Source organism: Papio anubis, chromosome 6 (assembly GCF_008728515.1).
Source record: "Papio anubis isolate 15944 chromosome 6, Panubis1.0, whole genome shotgun sequence".
Taxonomy (NCBI): Eukaryota; Metazoa; Chordata; class Mammalia; order Primates; family Cercopithecidae; genus Papio; species Papio anubis.
The window spans coordinates 163,127,952-163,152,807 of NC_044981.1; the positions used below are offsets into that span (position 1 = coordinate 163,127,952).

General features: G+C 49.1%; 1 protein-coding gene and 1 long non-coding RNA gene across 2 annotated transcripts in view; one reads left to right on the top strand and one right to left on the bottom strand.

Moving 5' to 3' along the window:
- Positions 1-24,856, bottom strand: part of RPS6KA2 (ribosomal protein S6 kinase A2) — a 455,610-nt gene that overhangs the window by 201,992 nt on the left and 228,762 nt on the right.
- Positions 13,980-16,950, top strand: LOC103884150. Its single transcript, XR_002521845.2, has 2 exons — positions 13,980-14,068; positions 14,774-16,950. It is a non-coding gene; the product is annotated as an uncharacterized LOC103884150 (long non-coding RNA).

The following is a 24,856-nucleotide window of genomic DNA, read 5'->3' on the forward strand; positions in this document are numbered from 1 at the left end:
CAGGTGCCTGATGAGGCCAAAGGCCAGTCAGCTCAGGAACCAGGCCTGAGCCACATCTCTCCCAGAAACTCTGCCCCACACCCCCTAGGGGCCAATCACCTCTTTCATTCAGCCCTGTGGACACGTCTCCCTGGACTGCCCTCTCAAACACTGTCCTCCTCTGCCACTAATGGCTCCCTGCCACGCCATACGATTTGTGTATGTTTCAGATCCGTAAATTTTTCTATAGACTTGATTTGTAAACAGCTATAGATACAGCCCAGCTTCCTATGCCTGTCGGAGGCTGAACATCAGGCCCTGGAATGCCAAGTGGACGTCTACTGAATACCTCGAGTCCTCTGTCGTAACACCTCGAGCCCCCATTCCCAGAAGGACAGACACTGGGACACAGCTGTGCTGCTCATCTCACGTCCTGCCCAGGCCCCAAGTGCAGGTGGTCACCTTCTGTGACCAGGCCCTGCCCTGCCCTGGCCCCTGCCCGTGTCCCTCCCACACTGAGGCCACAGCCCTGGCTGCGTCATGTCTGCTGCCTCTTCCACAACGTGCTATCTTCCTCAAAGCTGAACTGACCAGAATATTCGCTTTGTCTTGCTGCTGTGACAAATTCCACAAATCAAGTGGTTTGAAACACAGGGTTTTCCCTCCCAGTTCTGGAGGTCGGAAGTCTGGGATCCATTTTGCTGCTGTTGGCAAAGCCAGTCCCTCTGGTGACTCCATGTCCAGCCCTGGGGGCCGCCTGTGTTCCTTACTCCTGATCCCTTCCTCCACCCCTGCAACCTCTGCCTCCCTTGTCACACTCCTTCCCGCTTCTGCAGTCTGACCTCCTCTGCCTCCTCTCACAAGGACTCTTGTGATTACATTTAGGGCCCCCCAGATTATCCAGGAACATCACCCCACCTCCAGGTCCTTAACTTGATCGCATCTACAAAGCCCATTTTGCCACATATGGGAACAGCTCCAGGTTCCAGACTTAGGCTGTGGCTGTGTCGAGGAGCCATTATCCAGCCTTCCACACCCACCAGGGACACCAGGGGCCCACACCTGAGCACCTGCGTGGGGGCTGGGTGTGGGGCTCAGCGGATGAAGCCCTGTGGTCCAGGCCCCGACTAGTTCTACTTTATTTCCTGCCATTGAAATCCCAGCAGGATGTGGCCGCATTGTTCATTAGCACCTTTTTTCAGAAGTTCAGTTCTAATAATTAACATTCCCTCTCGGCTGACTCATCTGACTGGGAAACAAGCATAGATGTTCCACTGGGGGCTGAGCCATGCGCCTCCCGCACCACACACCAGAAAGAACATCGTGTCTCGCACTCCCAGGCCGGCCTTCCAGCCACCGTGGACTCCCTGTGCAGAGTATTCTGGTCATAGGTCTCAAAAGTAAAAAGGAAACGTGGAGGAAGAAGATGTAGAATAAAGGGAGGAGTCAGACAAGCATTTCTGAAGATTATTGAAGACATCAGAGGGGATGTCTTTTTTTGTTTGTTTTTAAATGAAGGGAAGCAGTGGACGAAGGCCAGGCTGAGCTGCCCAGTCACACTGGAAGGATCTGCTGACCGACCGGGGCCCCCGAGATGCTCGGCCTTTCCAGCTTGAAACACAAACCCGTGGCGCACAGGCAGATGGCACCCACACACCATGTGCTCGCTCTGCTCGTACCAGGCAGGAGACAGCAAAAGCAAGGGCTGGAATTAGATACCGACGGTCTCCGGGACCTCTCTCCTTATCCCAGCTCTGTCCTGTGCCGGACCATCCCTGAGACCCACCAAAGTGCCCCAAGGGGAGTCTTGAACATCAGAGAGGGAGAGCACACACCCCCGGACGGGCACTGTGTCCCCTGTGCTGCCTGTGGGGTCTAGACACTGTTGAGGACTTGCCCACTCAGCGCAGGACTGCCGCCTGCTCTTTGCCCTTTGTGATCTGCTGCATTTGGGAGACATCTCCCTGCACACACAGGCCTCCGTGCAGTCATTCGCGAAATTCAATGTAATTCAGCTTAAATGACAATGCTTTTTAGACGCCCAACTCCTGTAACAGCGGTCCCTGCGCTAGGCCTCTATCGTGTCCCTTGCAGTACCCTGCCACCCACCGCGTGTGGGACACAGGGACGCAGCCTCAGTGGGGAGAAGGTGGCAGTCGGACCGTACCCCGGCTGACCTGCCGTGCCGCCTGAGAGTCCCCCAGCACTCTGGAGTTTCATTTATTCCAGGTCAGACCCCATAAGGCAGACGTGATACTAATTTTACAGAGAAGAAAACTGAGCCTCAAGGAGGTCCCATTGGTGACCTTGCCAAAGTTATATGAGTGCCACGTAGCAGAGCCAGAATTCACAACATGGGGGCCACCTCCAAAGCCCCCACCCTGACGCTTGGATCACAGGCAACCGCTCCCCTCACCAACTGCAGGAGAAATCACCACCACCACTAACGAGACCCACCCTGCTCACCAGCACTAGCGCTCATGCCTGCCGGAGGCCATGTCAACCAAGTCACTCCCGTCCAGCAACACGTGTTCACGTACATGACGGTGCAGTTGCAGACAGCTCCAGCAGGTGTACGGTGCCCCTTCTACAGCCTAGGGACGGCCGGGCTCGAGAGAGGAAGGGGAACATGCAGAACCCCCGGCCCCGATTCCCGAAAATGGCTCCAAAGGCTCTCAGCTGCAGGTCCATCCTTCCCATCCATCCTCCCCCCGCCAGGCCGGAGCCCAGGCCCACAGCTCCGAGCTGCACGCAGGTGTCAGGCCAGGTGGGGAGAAGGGCCTGATGGTCACACGTGGGTGTGGCAGGATTTCTGCCCTAGAGACCTGGACTCACAAAGGGGCGGTGAGCCCACTGTGGTACCCATTGCGGGGTGGGGGGTGCCTGGCAGGAGCCACAGTGCTGACCTAGCCCAGAGCCACCGAGGCCCCTGAGAGCAGGTGCCTGACAATCCTAGTCTAAGGTGCGCCACGGCCCCTAACACCCAAGAGGAAGAGGAACAAATGCATGTGGGAGAAAGAACTGAGCCCAGGAGGTTCATGAGTCTGGGTACAGGACAGCCCTTGATAGAAGTCCAGCTCTGCCTGAGAGAAGGTGCTGGGCACCCGCTCCATCGTGGGCGGAAGGCAGTCACAGGCTGGAACAGGCAGAGGGAAGTCATTCATCACCGAAACTCAGCGTCAGGAGTCAAAGACTTTAAATCTCACTAGAAATCTCTATCAGCAATGTCACGAAGGCCATCTTCCTAGAATAAAACCTATTCTAGAAGCAACAGCGTTTAAAACCAACATCCTTATTGACTTTTCCTGTTTTTCTATTTCTTAAAAATTACCAGCATTAATACATGTGGAAATCTGTGCATTTTTAAAAATGTTGATAGTTTCTCAATCTTTTAAGATATTTTGTTGCTTTTAAAATTTTTAAAGTAATCAAAGTGGTTCAGGGATTTTTTCCCAAAAATTTTATTGTAAGATAAACACTATATCAGCAATATTGTGAGCCTAGATTAGACATTTTTTCTATAGAAAATTTTTCAAGGCCAAACAGTAGTTAGCCTGTAAAATACCCAATGCCAGCTCCCCTCAAGCTGCTATGCGGTTCTCTCTTGGCTTCTGAGTAATTTGACTTACACGATGGTTTTAATGACCTCTTCCTCCATTGGTTTCAGGTAGGCACCCCTTTTTGTCTTCATTTTAACCCTCTACACCCAAGTCCTACTGATAATTTTTAGGCATGTAGTGAATAGGCAGTCCATGGCTAATTCCTAAGATAAAATATCCTAAATGACCTCCAACGACTTTGCACATATTAACCCAGAAGTTGCGCATTACACGGAGAATGGCCACACATGGCTCGGGGGCAATGGTCCCACAACAGCCACAGCTGTCCGTGGCTGCCAAGCAAACGTGGAGAACAGCCCGCCGAACCTTCCTTCTGCACAAGCTCCACCAGCATTTTTAGCAGCACAGACCACCAACCAGCCCGAGGTTTTCTGTAAATTCACACACAGCAAGGAAGTATTGTGGGGTCCAGGCTGATGACACCACTGGGGAGAACCAGTGTGCTCTGTCCCAGATGGCTGAGAAAACATGGACCTCTGCAGACTCAAAGTCTGGCCATGCAGGGGGATGTGTGATTCAGGACACTTCTTAAAACTCCAGAATGTTACCACCATGGGTGACCAAGCTTAAAACTCCAGAATGTTACCGCCAGGGGTGACCAAGCCACATCACAAGGAAGAAATCTTCAATGTGCTTCCTGTGCAACACATTCCTCTCTTCCGTGATCTGAACACGAACCACCGCCTCTAGGCTAGGACTCAGATGCAGTGAGCTCCTCTATACCCACAGTCACATACAGACAGAAACTTCTCTTCCCGAATCCGGTCTGGATCCAAGTGTCCCTGGGCCAGAGTCTCCCAAAGAGATAGCCCTGAATCCAAGCCCCGGAGGAGCTCAGAGCCATGCAAAGCAGGAGACCTGGGTGTGGAACAGGTGTGGGTGGGGCCTGAGAATGGACCGAGGGGCAGACAGTTCAGGGAAGGGAACATCCCTGGGGTAGAGAGGTGACCCGGAGGGAGGTCAGCATGGGCAGGGGTGAGACCAAGGAAAAGAGTGAACATCACTAGAAGATCAGGCTCACAGGCGATGAAAGCCTCCGTGTCTAGCTCACCCTGGCTGAGTGGGAGGTGGAGATAGTAAAATGAAAACACAGGCACTACTCTATAACTCCCATGGCAATTCGGGCAAATGCCCAGCACCTGTTACATCCAAGCTCTGGTAGGGTAGGGCGGGTCTCTCAGACGCACATCTCTTCTTCTCCCTCATGCACACAGAGTGACTGTGGCCAGCTCATTTTAGCAGGTCACGCTCCCTTCCCTATATCAGTTTTTGGAGTTCTGCTGTCATGAGCCTTGACACTGCAGTGTGACATGCTCAAGAAGACATCAGGACAGAGGTCTAGACGCTTACAACCCTATGCCGTCCACGCTGGGCCTGGCTGCGCACAGAGCCTGTGCGCCATGGAATGTCGATGCCATGGTTGGCACCGCTGTGCATAGGCCCCGATCGATGCCATCAGGTTGCGCACCAGCCTTGTGCATATGGGCTCCGATCGATGCCATCAGATTCGCGCACCAGCCTTGTGCGTATGGGCTCCGATCCATGCCATCAGATTCGCGCACCAGCCTTGTGCATATGGGCCCCGATCGATGCCATCAGATTCGCGCACCAGCCTTGTGCGTGTGGGCTCCGATCGATGCCATCAGATTCGCGCACCAGCCTTGTGCATATGGGCCCCGATCGATGCCATCAGATTCGCGCACCAGCCTTGTGCGTGTGGGCTCCGATCGATGCCATCAGATTGAAAGTTTTTTCACTTTTCTGTTGGGTTGTACTCTACAAGGACTTGACTGAGACACATATCATAATCCATGCATTTTCTTTGTTAAGATCTAGAAATAAGAGACAGACCAACCTCATGCCGTGTGTCTCAGGTTCTCTGGAACGAAGGCAGTCAGCTATAGTCACCCCTCTGATTCCTGCAGTCTGTCTGTTAAGTCCCTGAAGTGATGAGAAACCAAGAAGAATTCAAGAAGTCAAAGGCATTCTAAAAATAAATCCTCTTTTAAAAGTTGTTTTGTTTGTCTGTGTTTCTTTCCTTCGTTATGTTCAAAGTCAACCAATCAACAGAGTTGCTTTAGCAAGTTACAGGTAAGAGGGTTTCCTGTAGCACCTTTGCAAGCACAGTGTAGAAGGCAGCAGTCTCTCCGGGGCTTGACCCTGTGACAGGGAGCCCAGGGCCCCAGGTGCCTGCAGGAGCTGACAGCCATGTGGCCTGGGAGTCTTGGGGCTCATGGAGGGCCTGCAGAGCCCCTTGGGCTTCCCTGCCTCCTCCCAGCCTTGCCCAGCTCCCAGTGTTTCTCACACAGAGGCCTCTCAAAGCCATCTTCTCTGCCCCTCTTGCGTTTTACCCACAGTTCAGAACAAGAGGCTTCCTCGGTTTTTCACCCTTAGATAGATTGTCCACATGATATTTTGGATGTAAAACTATTTGGAAGCTAATATGATATCCGATCTTAGTTCTAGAGAACGAGTTGCAATTATCCTGGGCTGAGAGCATTAAAATTGGGACCCGTGTGAGCTTCTTAAGTAGTCGCTAGAGCATTTCTACCATAACCATTCCAAAATAAAGTCATTCAAAGTAAAATCTCCCCACCCTTCCTCTTATAAATTTGGCCTCACGGTTTAATGAGTAAAAGCTGCAAGCCACAGGCCCTTGGCAGTATGTGGGGCCAAGATGTCTTGATGCAAAGAATGTGACAGTGTACTTCGAGTGCAGAGACTGTTTTCCACAGCAGGCCTCAGGCTTGCACTCTGGCTAATGTCCATCTGAAAATTCAGATTGTGAAACTACAGCATACGAATCATTCCACAGGTATGAGGCCTGTTTTTCTTATTTGTCAATGTCATTCAAGCTTTTCTTTTCTTTGGCAACAGGAGGAAATACACTGGCCAATACCTAAGTACTAACCTTTGATTCATTTTTTTAAAACCTTGCTAATTTCTTTTTTTCTTTTTTTTTTTTTTGAGATGGAGTCTCGCTCTCTGTTGCCCAGGCTGGAGTGCAGTGGTGCTGTCTCGGCTCACTGCAACCTCCGCTTCCCAGGTTCAAGTGATTCTCCTGCCTCAGCCTCCCGAGTAGCTGGGACTAGAGGTGCCCGCCACCACACCTAACTAATTTTTTTGTATTTTTAGTAGAGATGGGGTTTCACCATGTTAGCCGGGATGGTCTTGATCTCCTGACCTTGTGATCTGCCCGCCTTGGCCTCCCAGAGTGCTGGGATTACAGGCATGAGCCGCCGTGCCCAGCCAATCTTGCTAATTCCATATAGAAGACAGAATAACTGAAAGAAGAAACAATTCTTTTCTCTAAAAGGCTAGATAATTTCTACCAGTGCCTTCTCCCTTCTCCCAACAGTCCCCACTCCGTCATTCCTTGTGGGCTGACACCAGAAACAGCGTGGAAAACAGATCTGTTTTCCAAGAGGGGCTATTACCACGAATTATGTTTAAAATGACAGCATCGAAGATTAAACCATCATTGTATGTAAACTTAACATAGCTATAACTTAGGAAAAACTAGTTTCATGGTGATAATACTAATTTGAAACAGGTGTGTATTCAAAGGGGCGAGGAAGGAGGCTGGCAGGAGAGAAAAAAACATTTTTCTCCCATAATATAGTACAAGAACCTTTACAGATACTGTCCAACCAAAGTCAGCTTTGCGCAACACCACAGCTGCCAAGTGCAAACTGTCCTGACAAGGCATATTTCACTGCTGAAGCATTTAAAAACTTGAAGATAACCCTTATTACAGGGTTACCCCTATTTTGTAGCTGGGGAGATGGGTGCTCAAAAGGATGCAGTGGTTTGGCAAGGGAGACAAAGAACACGGGGGCAGCGTGAGGTGGCTGGGAGAAGGGGCAGCCGGCAAGGTCAGGCACTTCCCACGGCAGGAGACTGGCACTGAGCAGGGGTGGGAGGGAAACAGGGACACCACCTGCTCCATGCCTGCAGAATTCTACCTCCACAGGGCAAAGCAAGGGCAAACCACACAGCCTGGGGAGCTTTGCACACCAAGCCTCATGGAGGAAGACTGGCTAGGGAGCATTCCCGAATGGAATCAGGTAGGGCTCTCATATCAGTAGCATTCTTGGGAACACCCTCTAACTGATCTCCAGGGATGCATGCAAATGACTGCATAACATATGCAAATGACTGCATAACATATGCAAATAACAACAGGTACACATCTTGGCTGGTTGGAAATACTGCTTCTGGCCTGCTTGGTAATAAATCCTAGGTGTATGGTTACAGCACATTCGTCCTCCACGTCCTGATGTGTAGGTGCCTCCGGCTTCCTTAGAGCTGCACCATTATTTTCCCCTAGCTAAGCAGTCAGCAGACAAGGCTTCTCATGCAGCTGCAAGTCAGATGTGATTAACAGTATTTCATATGGAATATATTTGTGTCTGATCTATTTGCTTGATTAAATCACACTGTAGCTTAACAGCCTATTTGTTGATAATTTTTACTTATTTGAATTCAATGTAATAGCTCTTACTAGTGAAAATATATCAGCAAACATAAAATGCTGAGAAAATGCAACACAACGTAATTCAGTGTAATCAGAAATAAAAGCAGAGCATTCTAGAGAACGCTGCTAGTCTTAGACCAGCTCTGCTTATTTAACAAGCACAGATCTTTAGGCAAAAAAGGTAGAGTATTTCTGGCTAAATTACTGGTTACCAACTCCACGTCATACAAAATAAACTCATCCTGGTCCCCCATATCAAAGGAGCACTCTCTTGGCAGCTTCCTGAAGGTCCCCAAGCTGCAAACATCTCTGATCGACCTGAACATTGCCTTCATCCTGAAGCTACAGCCCCTAAGCCTCTCTCCTCCCCTTTCCCTTCACGGCCAGTAGCCCTGGAAGCTGCCTCTGAGAGTTCATACTTCTCCCACCCACTATTAAATTGCTACTTCTGAGAAACTATTCGCCCCACATGTGAGAAACAGAATGAAATCCCAGGTAAATGGTAAGTCACAGGATATGAACATATGTTCCTTTTTTATTTAGTGTGCTTCCACTTCATTCTTCTACTTCTGAGCACATGAAAAATAGTCTGAACAGTCTTTGCTGTGCTGGGTGTGGTCAAAGACAGTCAGCACAGGGGCTTATGGAAAAGGACAGGCAAAGCAAAAGGGGCAAAATCTCACTACGTTTAGCTGTCTTTTCACATAGCTTAAAAAACCAACAATACTTTGGGGATTTTTCTTGAATGTAAAGAAATAAAGTATGTAATGAAATTCCAAGCATGAGGCATATTTGGAATAAGGCAATTTCCAAGCATAGAAAGTGTGACCACAAATAAGGAATTAAGCTTAATGCTTTTAAAATAAAGTATATAAATGAGCAAAAAGATGAACAAATTCAGTATTCACTAATATGGACTATTTATTGTGTGTGTGTGTGGTTTTTTTTTTTGGCTGTCAGAAAATCCAATAAAATTAGGAAAAACATAATTTCTTTGGGAGCATTTATTGGGAGTACCTGAAAATTATCTTAATTAGAAATGGTTTTCTTGGAAACCACCCAAGATCTAGAAGAAGAGCTCACCTATCAAGCACCAAGTATAAGCCTTAGTGGTAAACTTTCCAGGAAACTTTCTTTTTATCCATGACTGGAGTCAATATTGTTCCTGATGCTTGCTAAGAGTCCCTTCACACTTCCTTTATTAGGATACCATGTTTTCCTTAAAAAGAATAAGCAATTAAAACATCTTTATATGTACACATAGATAAATTCTGATGATCAATTTATCTAATCAGGCCATTTAAATCCAAAGCTGCCAATAATTTCACAGCACTTATACCCTAATAGCAAGCTTCTTTTGACTTGTTTGCTTCTATTGCTAGGCATTAAGCTCGCTGAGGGCAGGGATCCTATTTTTATTTCCCAGTTGCTTAGCACAATGCACACAGTATGTGCTTAAATCTTTTGAGTGTATGAACAATTGAGCAAATAGATAAATAAAACAAAATTCTCCTTCCACTCAGCAGTTCACCACTAGCAATATCCCAGGTAAAGCCTCGCATTTTGTCTTCCTCATTCACTCCCCATTGTCTTTCAGGAGAAACGCCAGTTACAGCTAAAATAGCTCAAATAATAGGTCACCAAAGAGAACCCTCTGGCTTTGGTAACTCCAAATGAATAACTGCTCCCTAAATGAAATGACTTTGTATATTGATACCTTTAGCAAATTGGTGGAAGTCTTATCTTGGGTTAATAATATCACTTTTCATTAGTTTAAAATGTACATTCTCTCTTGGAAGAACTATAAACTAAGCTTTGGAGGTTGCACATTCCATCTTCTGAGGCTCTACTGGCATGTGGAAAGGTTGAGTGGGGGGAAGATTCCTTTCAGCTCAGTGGATCTATGGTTCTGGTAAGTTAGGACGGTGAGGGTGGTGCATTTCCTTGCTCTCAAAGCCACCTTAGCTCAGTAGGCAACTGGCACGGGTAACATATTTTGTAGATAAGTGCACAACTCATAGGCCAGACACTGAGAGGGTATCCTATCCCAGCTGGGTGACGGTAACTCCAGCTCAGCAAATGGGCCAGTGTCTCCTTTCCTCATCTATGAAATGGACTGTTGAATGAGATGCAGGTTACTCTGCCCAGCAATGTGTCGTGGTTCTTAGGCAACACTGTCAATGCCCTGAAAGCAGAGCTCTCTGGGGGCGGTGAGGGTCTTGTAGTCACGGACACCTGACATCTTTCTGGGGCACATCCATTGAATTCTATGCAAGATACCCAGTTTTCCTCTACAAACCCCCAAAGTTATAGTTGCCAGAGCCAACAACTTGGCCATCTCACTTGGTTCTATGATGACAGAGGGCAAAAATATTTCATTGAATTTCATTTTAATCTGTAATTCATAAGCTGTTTCCAAATATGATTAAGTAACCTGGCTTCTCTGTCACTTAGGGTTTAGCAAATGTTGGGTTATAGATGTAAAATTTATTTTAAAATCAAGTATGTTCAGGGAAGTTTTGCCAAGCATAAATGTAAAAGAGAGGAAAAAAAGAAGGAACTTTAGAAATTTCTCATTATTAAAAAAATTAAAAATGAAAATAAATAAAATTGAGAATGAAAACATTAGGACGGAGTCTCTCCTGAAAGCCTTTTAAATGAAAATACTGTTTTCAACTTAAAGTAACTATGTTAATTTCCTGTTTATGTCACTAGACTTTGAATTTCAAATAACAAAAATTTTCAAAGTCTCTGTATATTTCAAAATATAAATTTCACAGAAATAATTTTAAAATGTTTCCCATTATAAAACGAGTTATCTTTCTCATTCATCCAAATAGAGGAAATACACATCTGTGTTCAGTACTTTGTGTCCTATTTCTCAACCTCAATCCATTGACAGACCTCCCCTGCTCAGTTTTACATTTTTTGATGAGTGCTTCTTGGCCTATAACCAGCTGTGAACACACAAACCAACACGCAGCCTTCTCAAGTATGGGTAGGGAGCAGAAGAGGAACTCACTGGATGGGACACAAAGTCAGCTGCTTGTGCGAATCCTCACTGCGCGGAAGTGCCCTGAGGCCAGGACTTCCATGTCTTGTGACTTTTTGGACACAGTACCCAGAAAAAGACCAGCCCCAGACCTGGTCCTCCATAAACACTTGCAGAATTTCCTTGGAAAGCTTTCAACAAGACTCTCAAACTCTCACGGTTTTATTCCCATAGCAATAGAATGAGGATAGTAACATACGCTACCCCGATTTTCACAAGCGTCAAATAATAGAAAGCCAGGGAATGCATTTGTAAAGAAGAGAGCATTGTGTTAGTAGTGACCATCTTTTTTTTTTGAGACGAGTCTTGCTCTGTCGCCAGGCTGGAGTGCAGTGGCGCGATCTGGGCTCACTGCAACCTCTGACTCCCTGGTTCAAATGATTCTCCTGCTTCAGCCTCCTGAAGAGCTGGAATTACAGGCACATGCCACCATGCCCAGCTAATTCTTGTATTTTTAGTAGAGACGGGGTTTCACCATGTTGGCCAGAATAGTCTCGATCTCCTGACCTTGTGATCTGCCTGCCTCAGGTTCCCAAAAGGCTGGGATTACAGGCATGAGCCACTGTGCTTGGACATTATTGACTATCTTGAGACCTCCAGCATCTACTACGGGATCTGGCACATAGAAAGCGCTAATTGACTACTTGCTGTTAGACTACATTTATTTTCAGCCCATTTGACCTCCTACGTCGCTGATGGTTTATGTATGACTTCTAGAAATTTTATTTGTACATCAAAAAAACCTCGTTTCCTATTCCCACCCCTACCTTGTTTCCCATTGTATTCTTTTTGGAGGCACTTCTGCAGCCCGGCCCTCCTTGCAGAACCCTAATACCAGAGGTGTGTGTATCCAGAATCAGACAGATTCTTGAACTCCCACTGGTCAGCCAGTGTTTAGCTGCTCTTCATAAACAATGCCTGGAGTTTGCTCACACGTGTGCCTCTTCTTGACAGAGACAATAAATGGAAGGAGACAAGGAGATGTCTAATAAACTTGGCATTGTGATGAAACAGGAAATAAAAACATGTATCCAGATAAACATAAATACTATTCTGAGTTTCTGATCTTGTCAACTTTAGATTTTTTTAAGTGCCTGTGTCCCAGAAAAATGATTTGTCTCCCTGAAGGTGTGCTTAATTTCTCTCAATCTTAGACTTAAAGCAAGCCCTCCTCCAGTACTGGATTAACAGTTTTATTTGAAAGATATATTTTACCCTTAGGAACCGGCCACACTGATCCTATCTAGTACTTCAATTCTGATTTAGGGATGCCATAAGAGAAACTTTTTAAACAAGTAATTCTCTTCTACTTTTATGTCTATTCCTGAGCTCAGCTTAGCGGTCTCTCAATTGTTACAGCACCCATGCCTGTGTCTAATATCATGGCAGCTGGGACAAAGAACACCAAGATGAAACATCTGAGATTGTTCCAGTTGAAACAAACCAACCAAAACCGCACAGGTGCCAGCCTTGAGGCAAAGGCGGGACAGTGTCAGGCAAAATCTTTGGGTCCCAGCCTCAGTCTCCCCATCACCATGTCTCTTTTTCACTTAAACACGTTTCACTGTTTTGTCATCTATAGATTCAACAATGTGATTTGGACACTGGGATTAAGAGAATAAGATTTGATGGTCGAAATAAAAAACAACACAAGAGAACCGTCCAAAAGGAAACCCTAAGATGCCAAGATGCGGGACAGGTAGAAAGGACAGGGCTTTGGGAGTACTCTGGGTTTTCAGGACGAATCTGTATCAACCCCGGCGCTGTGAGGATATTGCATCAGGCGCTTTACTCCTGAGCGCCGTTTTAGATGCCTAAGTAGATCGTGCTGCTGCCCGTTCTTCCCCGTTCTGTGAATCCTACACTGACTCCAAATGCACGAATGAGCTACAAGATAAGGTGGAACCTGCCAGCCGGGCACGGCTGACAGCACCTGATCAGCGCCTCAGAGGGCGGAGCTGGGGGGCTTCTCCACTCGGGACTCTGATGGACCCCTGCGAAGCGCTTCGCGCCACGCGGCTGTCCAGCTGCAGAGAAAGCCCCTCCGCACCCAGGTCACCCGTGGCCCACAGGGGACCACACCACACCCCGTGCAGCCAGCAGCGGATAAACGAGCTGGAAATGCAGTGGGGGTGGAGTTGGCCCCCGCAAGGACCCACGGACCGCCCAATTACTACGGAGTCCGAGCGATAACGTTGGGAGCCCTTTGGTTTGATTTTCGGAACCGGACCAGCTTTCCAGTAACTTGAACTCCCTGACGGGTCTCAGGGTCCACCCAGAGGTGGCGAGGCGGGCTTGGGCTGCCACAGCCCGCTTGGCGCCTGGCACCTGCGCGCCCCGAAGGCGGCCGCATTACCTCGAGCCGGCTCAGGCTGGAGCTCTTGGAGCGCGACTTCCTGCGCAGGTACACGGAGAAGAACCTGCGCACGGCGAACTTCTTCATGCTCAGCTCCATCGCCCCGCGCCCAGCCCGGAGCAGCCGCAGGGCCGGGGGACGCGCATCTCCGGCATCCCAGGCGCCGGGCTCAGGTCCGCGGGTGGGCGCGCGGGGCCGGGGAGCCCGGCGCAACGGCCATAGGCGTGGGGCGTGGGGCGCGGGCTGCGGTCACAAAGGGCAGGCCGCGCCGGCCACCGCGGCCGGGGCCCCAGGCGCTCCCTCCGCCTCCTTCTTCGCCTCCCCTGCGAGTACCAGCGCCGGCCACGCGCCACGCCTACACCACGCCCACCGCCACTACCGCCAATCAGCGCCCTTCGCTTCGCGCCCCGGCACGCACACCTCCTCCTCCTCCGCCCCGCCCCGCCACTACCGCCAATCAGCGCTCACCACCCCGCCCGTTCCCGCCCACTACCAAGCACTGCCAATGAGCGCCTACCGCCCCGCCCAGGAGAGCCCCGCCTCCACCGATACCTCCAATCATCAGCGTCGCCCTGCGGCTCCAGGTGCTCATCCCTCCTCCTCTTTCTACTCCTTCCTACGAGTACCAACTCCGTGCAGCCCCGCCCCCACGCGGGTCCACCCACGGCCCCGCCCGCAGCATTGCCCGCCAATCAGCGCCCGCGACTGCCGCATGCCTAATGAGCACCGGCCCGGGACAGCTCCCGGCTCCGGAGGGCTGTGTAGCGGCTCAGGAGCGGCGCAGTTGCAGGCGTTCCTGTCACGCAACTTCGGCCCGGCTGCTCTTTCTTCCAGCTTGGGGCCGTCATTATGTTTTCCTTCCTTAAAACATCCCTATGCACACTTTGTCATCATGTTTTTCTCTGCTGAACCAAACTTTAATTGTTGATCAGCAAATGCTTCTAGAAAACCCAAGCAAAACCGCAGCGGCCAGCGAGCGAGGCACCCCCGCCTGCCAGCGGATACTGCAGCCCGGCCCAGAGCCGCCTGCCGCGGGACCGGCGCCTTCCCTCTGTCGGAGCGGACAAAGACGCCCGAGGGCGGGGGCTCAGGCAGCCCGCGGGGCGCCTCCCTCCCGCGGCTGCAGAACAAAGACGCATCCGCCCTCCGCAGCCGGCCCCATTCTAGGAAACGTCTACACAGATGGCTTATCAGGGCCCGCGCTGGGAATACCCGGGGCGGGGTGACCTGGGTCTAGGGCAAGGCCCGGATCTGCCTTAAAGGGAAACACTTTTTTTTTTTTTTCCTAGAAATGCTCACCAAGGGCTGCAGGAGGGCCGGGATCTGCGGGCTCACGACCCGGTGCAGCCTGGGTGCTGTTTTCCTCTTGTGCACGTGTTGAGTTTGTGTTTAAAAACAGGGAGAAACCGAGCCCATTGACATAGCACCATCACCACCTGCAAAGACCAGAAACGACTGTGGTGGTGAGTTGACAAGTCTTGCTTGCTCTTTTGCAGTGCGAACTGCAAAATCCTCGCGTTGTTTTGCTCCTTGGACTACTCAGATGTTACGTTAATACTTGTGATAGGCTATTTTGGCTAAGGTGGGTAGAGGTCAGAATGTCCTTAAATAAGAGCTTTAAGCTCATGCTGCATCCGGGCTGAGGTGAGACCAGATAGGCCCTCTGGGTTTCCTGGAGACCCGCGTTGAGTGGTGCTGCTCCGGAGTGGAAGCCGGGAGTTTAGCACCAGGACTCTGGCGCTGCCCCTTCCTTGCTTGGTGAACTTGGCTGCCGCTGCACGTTGTTCCCACGACTCATCTCTAAGAAGAAAATATGAGTGAAACCTGCCTCATCTCCCTTACTGGATAGCAAGAGGCTTATGCAAGATCACGGATATGGGAGTGCTTTGTGAATTTAAATAGTGCAATTGATTTTCATATTATGTATTAAAGGATTTATAATAACTATTTTTCTTTAAAAACGGAAGTGCAGGACCCCACAAGCACACCAAACACCAAACACCTCTTTTTGCTGCTTTTCAAGACAATGCGCCAATTAAGTGCCCATGAAAACTGCTTCTCCTGCTTCCTTTAAGGTTCTGCTGGGAGGGTAGCCTCTGAGTGCCCTGTATCCCTGCTGGGATCCTTAGGCATCCTGGCTCTAGGCAAACACAAAGATACTGTACCCAGCACGGGAAGCGGTAGATGGACCGCCAACTGGAGGTCCGGGGATGAGGGAGGGCCAACCCGACTATGCTTCCCTGAGAAGGGGAGCCAGTAATACTGGCCGGAGACAGGGGTGCAGAATGCCAACTATACCAACTGGCGGGCATCCTGTTCAGGACAAAAGTCCAGAGGCAGGCCTAAGTCAAGGCTTGTGTTGTATCGACGATAGTATTTTGACGTGATCTGACAAAATTGGAAAGGAAATATTTCTTGCGACATTCATGAGTTCCCCAAATTTGAAGGCAACAAAACTGTTCTGTTGAACTTGGGGGGAAAATCGTTCAGATTTCAACCACGGAATTCATTGCTACAACAGTAAATATGTTTGCCTTTGTTTTTCTCCTGGTAAAATACAGGTATACCAAAATCACGGAACACTACTTCATGTGCCTATGTAATGAAATCCTCCAAAACCATTAAACCTAGGGTAGGTATAATATCAAGACGCATTGTAACCTAAATCCAAATTATCCTCACCAAATACTAGAAAAGAAAGTGAACTTGATAAAGGCTCTTGCCCAGATGATGGAATGGGAAAGGACTCAAGAGCAGATAAAGAGCTTGGTAGACCTCTGAGTATCTCACATTTTCTCTAACTCAAGCACAGTAAGTTTGAGACTGAATTCCATGGTGACTGCTACTTCTATGAGTACCAGATTAGCTGATGCAGGGTCACTGCAATTCCACAAGTGATTATCGATCACCTACTAACATCTGGCACTGTGGTGGTCATTTGTGACACAAAGTGATTACAATATCTCAAGAAGTTCACAGTCTTATGGAAGAGAAGGTGAGTGAACAGGCAAAGCTGATGCCATTTTTATGTAAAGTGAAAGAAATGTGTAAGAGATGAATGAGAAGCCAATACTAATTGGCAAAGTCAAGGAGGAGATGGCCTTTGCTCTGAACGCCTGAGGGTAAGAAGATGAGGGAATAAGTTTCTTGGACAGACAAGAGGCGGCGGGAGTCCCAGGCTGAGGAATAACAGGGCACAGTTTGGGGACTGTGACAAGATTTACCATCTCTTCCGGGCTACACAGGTATCTTTGTGGGTAAGGCTGATGTGCTGTCTGCATATGGGAAGATGCCACATTCTCGGGGCACCCCACAGGAGTATGTTAAGAGTGACATCCAAGAGCTTCTAATTAGTCAAGTACCACAAATGTCTGTTCATCTCCAAACAGCCCTACAGGCTGCTGGAAGTTTCAAGTTTCTAAAACTCTCTTTTATTCTCATATTTTCAATAAAATGCTAAACTGCACTTCAAGTGAAACTTTATATATCTTTAAAATAAATGGAAACAATGTGGGGAGCTTTTAGACTTCACAGATAAGTGAGATCGTGGACATTTGTCTTCCCTTGTCTGGCTTATTCCACTTAGTATGATGTCCTCCAAGCCCATCTGTGTTGCCCACAGGTATCTATGTGAGGCGATGGGTGTGTTCATTAGCTTGATTGTGGGAATCCTTGCACAAGGTATACCTACAGCAAACATCATGGGGTGTCCCTTAAATTATGCAACTTTTGGCTGCACAGGGTAGTTCACGCCTATCATCCCAGCACTTTGGGAGGCCGAGGCGGGCAGATCACCTGAGGTCAGGAGTTCAAGACCAGCCTGACTAACATGGAGAAACCCCATCTCGACTAAAAATACAAAATTAGCCGGGCGTGGTGGCACATGCCTGTAATCCCAGCTACTCGGGAGGCTAAGGCAGGAGAATCCCTTGAACCCGGGAGGCGGAGTTGCGGTCAGTGGCGATCATACCACTGTACTCCAGCCTGGGCAACAAGAGCGAAACTCCATCTCAAAAAAAAATTTTTTTTTCTTTGTCAGTTATACCTCAACAAAGCTGGAGAAAATAAAAAGAATGAATGAGGAAGGACATACAGAAATCAACAGCAACAACACAGAGGAGGAAGACCAGAAGAGAGACACAGAGACCAGGAGACCAAGGAGGAATTTAACCCAGAGGAAAAGTATACTCGCAGCCGGAGCTTAGTGAGGGAGGAGAGAGCAGAGACGGACAGCGCAACTCAGGAACAGGGTCGGGTAGCGGCAGAGGCACACTGAGCTGTGTTGGGAGACCAGAGGACAACATGTACCCAACACGGGTATGAAATACCTCGAGGCCAGGCGCGGGGGCTCATGCCTGCAATCCCAGCACTTCGGGAGGCCAAGATGGGCAGATCACTTGAGCCCAGGAGTTCAAGGCCAGCCTGGGCAATATGGCAAAACCCATGTTTTCTCTACTAAAAACTACAAAAATCAGTTGGATGTGGTGGTGCGTGCCTGTGGTCCCGGCTACTTCGCAGGCTGAAGTGGGAGGATCACTTGAGCCCAGGAGGCGGAGATGGCAGTGATCTGAGATCGTGCCACTGCACTCCAGCCTGGGTAACAGAGTGAGAGCCCATCTCAAAAACACCAAAAACAAAAAAAAACCTCAGAGCAGATTGCGTAAGTCCACAGAGCAAGAAAGGAACTGGGGCAAAGTAAAGGAGTGAGTTTCTTCTTCTACCTCTGGCCAGTGTGTAAGGATGGGATGCTCAGAGCCGGGGGTACTTTGGGCCCATGGGGTCATGCTAAGCATGGCATGGCAGAAAACTGGAAACATTCTGGATCCTTGATAACACTGTTGAGTTACTGCATTAACCAATTCTGCAGCCAAACCTCTTTGAGGCTTATTTCTGTGGAAAATAACAAATCTTTTCATTGAGCTGAGTTTTCTACCATTTGCAGCCAAAGGAATCCTAATTGATACACTCAGCAAGGCACTCATTATTCACTCGGTTAATCCATAGACTTACATCTAGTTACTACATCTAAATTTTTATAAAAGTTACTTAAAGATTATTTAATAGTCATAATATTTGTAAAACATGGTAGAAAGTGCTGTAGATTAATTACAATTACGGTTATAATTCTAGGATGGAAGAATTACTTGTTTGAATGTATTCGCGTATCATGCGTTTCACAGTCTCTTCCTCTGTACTCAGCACTGTGCCCTCTCACAAGATCATCACAGGCTAGTGACAAATGATCAGATACAAAAATATACCGTGAGTCAGCGGAACGTGCCACGCTTTAAGGCAGACAAGCATGCAGCTGGCCCATGCGGAGGGAGGAAGGACTAGAGGGACATAGGGACAGTTTTTCAAACCAGGCAAGTGGGGACGAGAGCAGAAAGAAAGATCATTTTGTGCAAAGGCCCTGGGGTGAGTGACGCTGTGTGGCCAGAGCATGGGCTCAGGGTGTGGGGTCAGGTGGAGGCGATGACGTTTGTTCTCAGCTTAACAAAGGGGCCACTGAAGCATGAAGCTGAGGATAACAGGAACACACTTGTATTTGAGAAAGTTCTGGCAGCAGGGTGCACAGCAGAGGAAGCAGATCAGGGAGGTGCCCCGTGACAGTCTTGTGGGGTAGGACAGTGTCCTCATGAAGAGCAAACCGCAGTGGCCACAATGATGGAGAGCAAGAGGCCGAGGTGGGCAGTAACGCTGGGAGCAGAATTTGCTGGAGACCCACGGGCTGAGGGGAAGGAAGTGGGGCCGGACGTTTCCAGGATATGTCCTCGCGTCCACAGGCACCACCTCTGAGTGACTCCTCCCCCTTACTCATCCCCTCCATTTTACCACCTCGAAATCGAAATCACAATCGCTGAGCCTTTACACAGTTCACTCAGATGGTTCCCTGTAAATCCACGATTTGCAAAACTGTCAGGTTTTATTCCAACATGACCACAAACATGGAAAAACAAAGACACGTGTAAATTATGTGAGATGAGAAAATAACACATAACTCTAAAAAGGGAATTTCATTTGCAAATGTTTTTTGAGGCAGAATCTCACTCTGTCCCCCAGGCTGGAGTGCAGTAGTGTGATCTCGGCTCACTGCAACCTGCTCCTCCTGTGATTCTTGAGTAGCTGGGACTACAGGTATGCGCCACCTTGCCCAGCTAAATTTTGTATTTTTAGTAGAGATGGGAGTTTTGTCATGTACGACTGGTCTCAAATTCCTGACCTCTAGTGATCCGCCCACCTCAGCCTCCCAAAGTGCTGGGGTTACAGGTGTGAGCCACTACACTCAGCGTTCATTTGCAAATTTTTTTATTGTTTGGTATAGTTTCACACCACAAATAACTCACGTCCTTAATAACCCACAGAAAAAAACTAATATTCAAGAACTAACTAGAACAATTTTTTAAAATATGAGGAAAATGAGACTATAATTTTTAAATTATAATAATTTAAACAAGACCTGTGATAACGGAGAGCCAACGGTAGTATGTGAAAGCGACTGTGTGGGGCATACTTGGTTGTATTCATGTTTGTGACTCACTAATTATTAATCACTTCTCTCCCACGTACACCTTGGCATGAATGAGTCAGAGAAGAACCACGGCAGGAGCCCAGCATCATTCATCAACTCAGGTCCTCTGCACATCTGCCATGCCTGCTGCTGTGGGCTGTGCTGAGCCTGAGATCTGAGGGGCTGGGCGCAGCAGGGACTCCTGTCCTGATGGGCATTGCAGTCTCTGGGGTAGCACAGACAAGCCAGAGTGTGTTCACTCCCAGGCGAGAAGGGCTTTAGAGGGGAGAGGGCCCTACAGGAGCCCTTAGTCTCGCAGATGACTGCTATCTTCACAGGTGATGATGAGCAAGTGAGAGCCAGATGCACAGGGACAGGCGAGGGTGTTCCGTCAGGGAAGCTCAGGCTAAAGGCCAGCGAGAGCATGGTCCTGAGGAGGTCCATTTGGCTGCGGTGTGAGGGTGTGTTGGAGTGGGGACAGGGCAAAGGAGGGGTGCTGGGTCACATGGTAGAGAGCCCCAAGGAGTTTATCCCTGAAGAGGAGGAAGAGCCTGGGAGGCTTTGGCAGGAGGATGCCATCAGCGTCGCCTGGGCGTGTCTGGCGAAGGATGTCTCAAGTCTGACCCTGCTCACCTACTGCGCTCATGGACAAGCCACCATCCCCATGCTGGGGAGAAGGCTGCATCCACCCCAGGAGGGTGGCCTGGGTGTGTCTGGTAAAGGATGTCTTAAGTCTGACCCTGCTCATCTTCTGTGTCCACTCCAGGACAAGCCACCGTCCCCGCTCTAGACCAGGGTGGTCACCTGCTAGCTTGGCCGCCCATGGCCATTCCACACAAATCCAAATCCAATCCTCCACTTCTCTGCTTGTAACTCTTCCAGGCTTCTTACTTTCTTGCCAGTAAAGTATAATAAAACCCAAACTCCTCGTTCTGCCTACACTGACTCTGCCACAAAGACCCTGGGTCTCACCACCCACCGTCCATCCTGCCCTGCCCCACCCTGCCCCACCCTGCCCCATCCTGCTCCTTGGCTCCACCAGCCTGGCCTTCCCTTCATTCTTGGAACTGCCAAGGCCATCCCACCTCCAGCCTTGGGTTCTGGCTCCTTCCTCTACCTGGGCCCCTGTTCCGGTTGGCTCTCAAGCTTTGGCTTCCAGCTTGAATCAGCGCCTCCCTGCAGAGGCCTTTCTGGATAGCCTATCTCAGACAGGGCCTCTCTACATTACTCTCTAGAACGCCTCATGCTCATTTTCTTTACAAAACTTCTGATAATATGTGATTCTTCTTCCTTTTCTCCTCCTCCACATTTTTCTCCTCCTCCTCCTCCTCCTCCTCTCCTCCCTCTTCCTCCTTCTCCTTCATCTTCTTTACCTTTTAAATGCTTTTGTCCAGTAATCACACTATAAGGCCCCAAAGGACAGGAGCTTTAACATCCCCAGAGGTTTCTGTGACACAGAGCCCAGCGCACAGCAGGCACTCCATGGATATCTGCTGCCCTTGTTGAATAAACAGATTGGGGAATGAGGCCAGGAGAATGGCAGGGTGTGGCCGAAGGGAAGTGGATGAACTCCAGGGTTAAATTTAGAACAAACAGGATTTCAGGATTGATCATTTGAAAGGAAAGTTTCTACCAACTCTCTGAGATATGTTAAGTTTGAAAATTTCAAGGACAAATAGCTATAGGCCAATTTAAAAAAATGCTGAGAGGCTGTTCCACAACCCTGACACTGCCCAGGTGTCTGAGAACACAGGATGGCCTGGAGAGTGAAGGAGGGGAGCATGGAGGGAGGAAATTTGGCAGCATTTCCATCACCCTTCCTCTCCACCACCCAAAGGGCTAGGGAGGTGCCGCCTCCGTTGTTGCAGCCCAGGCAGGATGACTTTGTGGGGCCCCTTGGGGAGTGCTGATATGCTGGGACCAGGTGGCTTAGGTCTGGCATCCAGTGGGACCATCTGGAGGGGAACGCGAGGAGGACAGAGAGGCTGTGTGGTGGCTAACCCTGTCCGTGCAAGGCTTGTTGGCCAAGGACATATGAGTGCTTCCTACAGGCCAGGCCGGGGCCAAGGAGGGGCCATGTGAAGTCCTCAGAGACCCTGCCTGGAGTGAAGCTAACAGGGGCCTCCAGGAGAGAAGGGTCAGGCTGGGGAAGAGAGGAGAGCAGTCGAAGCCCATTCTCTCCCCTCCTCTTCCTCACTCCTGGCTCTGGCCCCGAAAGGAACAATGAGCCTAGAGGAACAATGAGCAGGTGCGGGGTAGGGGGAGAGGGTGGTAGGGGATACCCAAGGTGGAGAGTAGGAGAGCCAGCAAGCTCGGACAACGGGCTGCCCGCGCAGGTCTCTGAGAGGGAGCCATCCTGAGGACCGGAAATACTAACCAAGAGCTCAGAACTTAAAGCCAGTGTGGGCTGTCTGTTGTCCAAGAGTGGGAAGAAAAGCTGTGGAAAGTGACAGGGTCCTCACCGGAGAAGGGGGCGTTTGTCCCACTGGTGGACATTGAAATGTGTGTTTTGACCCAATCTCAAGTCAGGATTGTTCAAGTCAATGAGGTAAGTAAGCAGAGGCAGGAACCAAAAAGTGGGTCCAGGTTTGCAGCCTAAGACCCCGTGTCACAGCCATAGTGGCCGCAGAGGACAGAGCCCACCCCCCAAAGTGAGAGTCCTGCAAGGGTGCTGCACTCGGCCTGTGGGCGGGCTGAGGGTGGACCCCATAACCCCCTGGATGAGGAATCGTGGTTGAACACTGGCACTAAGCAGGGGGCCAGGAGCGTGGGAAATCCCGGGGGTCTGTGGCCATAGCCAGCCTTCGCACAGGGGCAGGGCCTCGGTTCACCGCCTGTGTGAAAACAGCAGCACCAACTCCAGCTGACAATTTAAAGTGGTCTTGAGGTGTTTTTGCCCTAGGTGCCTAGCAGAAACAATCACAAATGCTTTCTAGAGGAATCTGCACTAAAGCCAGGCTTCAAAGAATTCCCTCAGACACAGCTCACAATCGCCGTGCGCAAAATCCACAAGAACACTGAAGTCAGGAGCACAGCCCGCAAGACAGCCAGCCGCAGACTCGGCTCTGAGTAGCCTCCGGCCACTGGACCATCCAGGGGAGAGCAGTGAATGTCAAATTTGATAAGCTTAAGGAAATAAAAGCAAGAAATGAAAAAGCAATTAAAGACAAGAGACTCAAAGTGACCAAGCAGATAAAAAAATGAACAACGTCGTTCTTGAAATGGAAAGACAGAGTACTTGACACGAATGACATATAGCGGAGCATGTGTACCATTTATTAAAGAGCAAATTAGGTGTAGCTGGAGACAGGCGAAAGACAGATCTAAAAACGACTGTGGTAAGCAGGAGCCCGTGATGGACTGTACACTGGGAAGTAAAATACCTTGAATTAAATTTCTACCCGCTGTTCAGATCCTATGACCTGACTGTGGCTGAAATTCTCTGAGTCTCTAGAACAGTGGTTCTGGGATGGTGGAGGATGGGTCCCAGGGGACATCTGTCAGTGTTGGAGACATTTTTGATTGTCACAGCTGGGCAGGGCTACCAGCATCTCGTGGGTTGAGGCCGGGCACTGCTGAACACTCTACATTGTACAGGAGAGGCTCATTACCAAGATTTGCCCATCAAAAATGTCAGTAGTCTCTGTTCTTTCTGCTCAGTTTGTTTGCGAACCTAAAATGGCTCTTAAAAAATAAAGTCTATTTTTAAAAATGTTGATGGTGAGGTTGAAAAAGCCCGCTCTAGGATGAAGAGGGAGGAAGAAGAGGAAAAAAAAACCCAACCCTTTTCTCACTAGGTCGTCACCTATGAAAACAGCAATTTCATGCAGTTAAACCAATATGGGGAAGCGCTTTGTAAATTGTAAGGTGCTCTACAGAGTTATCCGTAGAAATCCTAGCGTTTCACCCAGAGAATTAATGAAATGGCTGGGAAGAGAGTTGACTCCCAAATATGAGAATTTTTATCTGAAAACTCCCCTATTAAACTGTATCATCTTATGCAAGGCATGACCATGTGCCTCGCTGCCCAAACCAGAAGGCAAGACTTACCGTGACCTCCTGACATGTCCTTATTCCCTACGTGTCTAGTTACTGAGATTTGTCAACTGTGCCTTCTACATGTTTTCCCCGTCTTGCCTTCTTTCCAACCCTGCCCTCCATAACACAGCGTGGGCCCTTCTCAGCTCTTGCCAGAAAGTAGTAATTACTGGCCAAAGGAAGTGAATCTTGTTCAGTTACCCCAGGGCATGCATAGCTCCAGAGGTTGGATGCTTAGAAGCCTCAGACTCTGTTCTTCCTGGCCAGGCCTTCTTCCATGTTGCCTTTGCCTCTTCTCCTTCCCCCAGGGCGCAGCCTCTGCTCCTGCCCCGCTGACTTACTCTTGAGAAGATGAACTGTGGTGTCTCCATGACATCATTCACGCAGTGTCCACAGCTGTCCTTCCTGCCTGCTCTGCCTCTGCCCACTGGCCACGTCTCCTTCCAGCATCTTCCAGACCCAGCATTGCTCCAGAAAGCCACACGGAGATCCCTCCACCCCTCAGGCCCTGTTGGGGTCTCTCCTGGGATCCTCTAATTTGCTCACTGTGCTGTATTAAAACTTTGGGTTCCCCTTTCTCTCACACCAATGTTAAAATACTTTAGAGAAGCAACTGTCCGTAGCGTTCCATGCATGTTTGTAAACAGACGTTACTAGGATTATTTTCAGTGGGTTGCTAATTAGGAAGAGCTTTGGTCTACATTATTATTTCTGTGACACATTTATCTAAGAAACAGATACAGTGAACCCCCTTATGCAACGAAGATGCTGAGGCTCTAAGAGGTTAACCCGGAAATAAGGGACTTTCCCAAGCCTATACGTA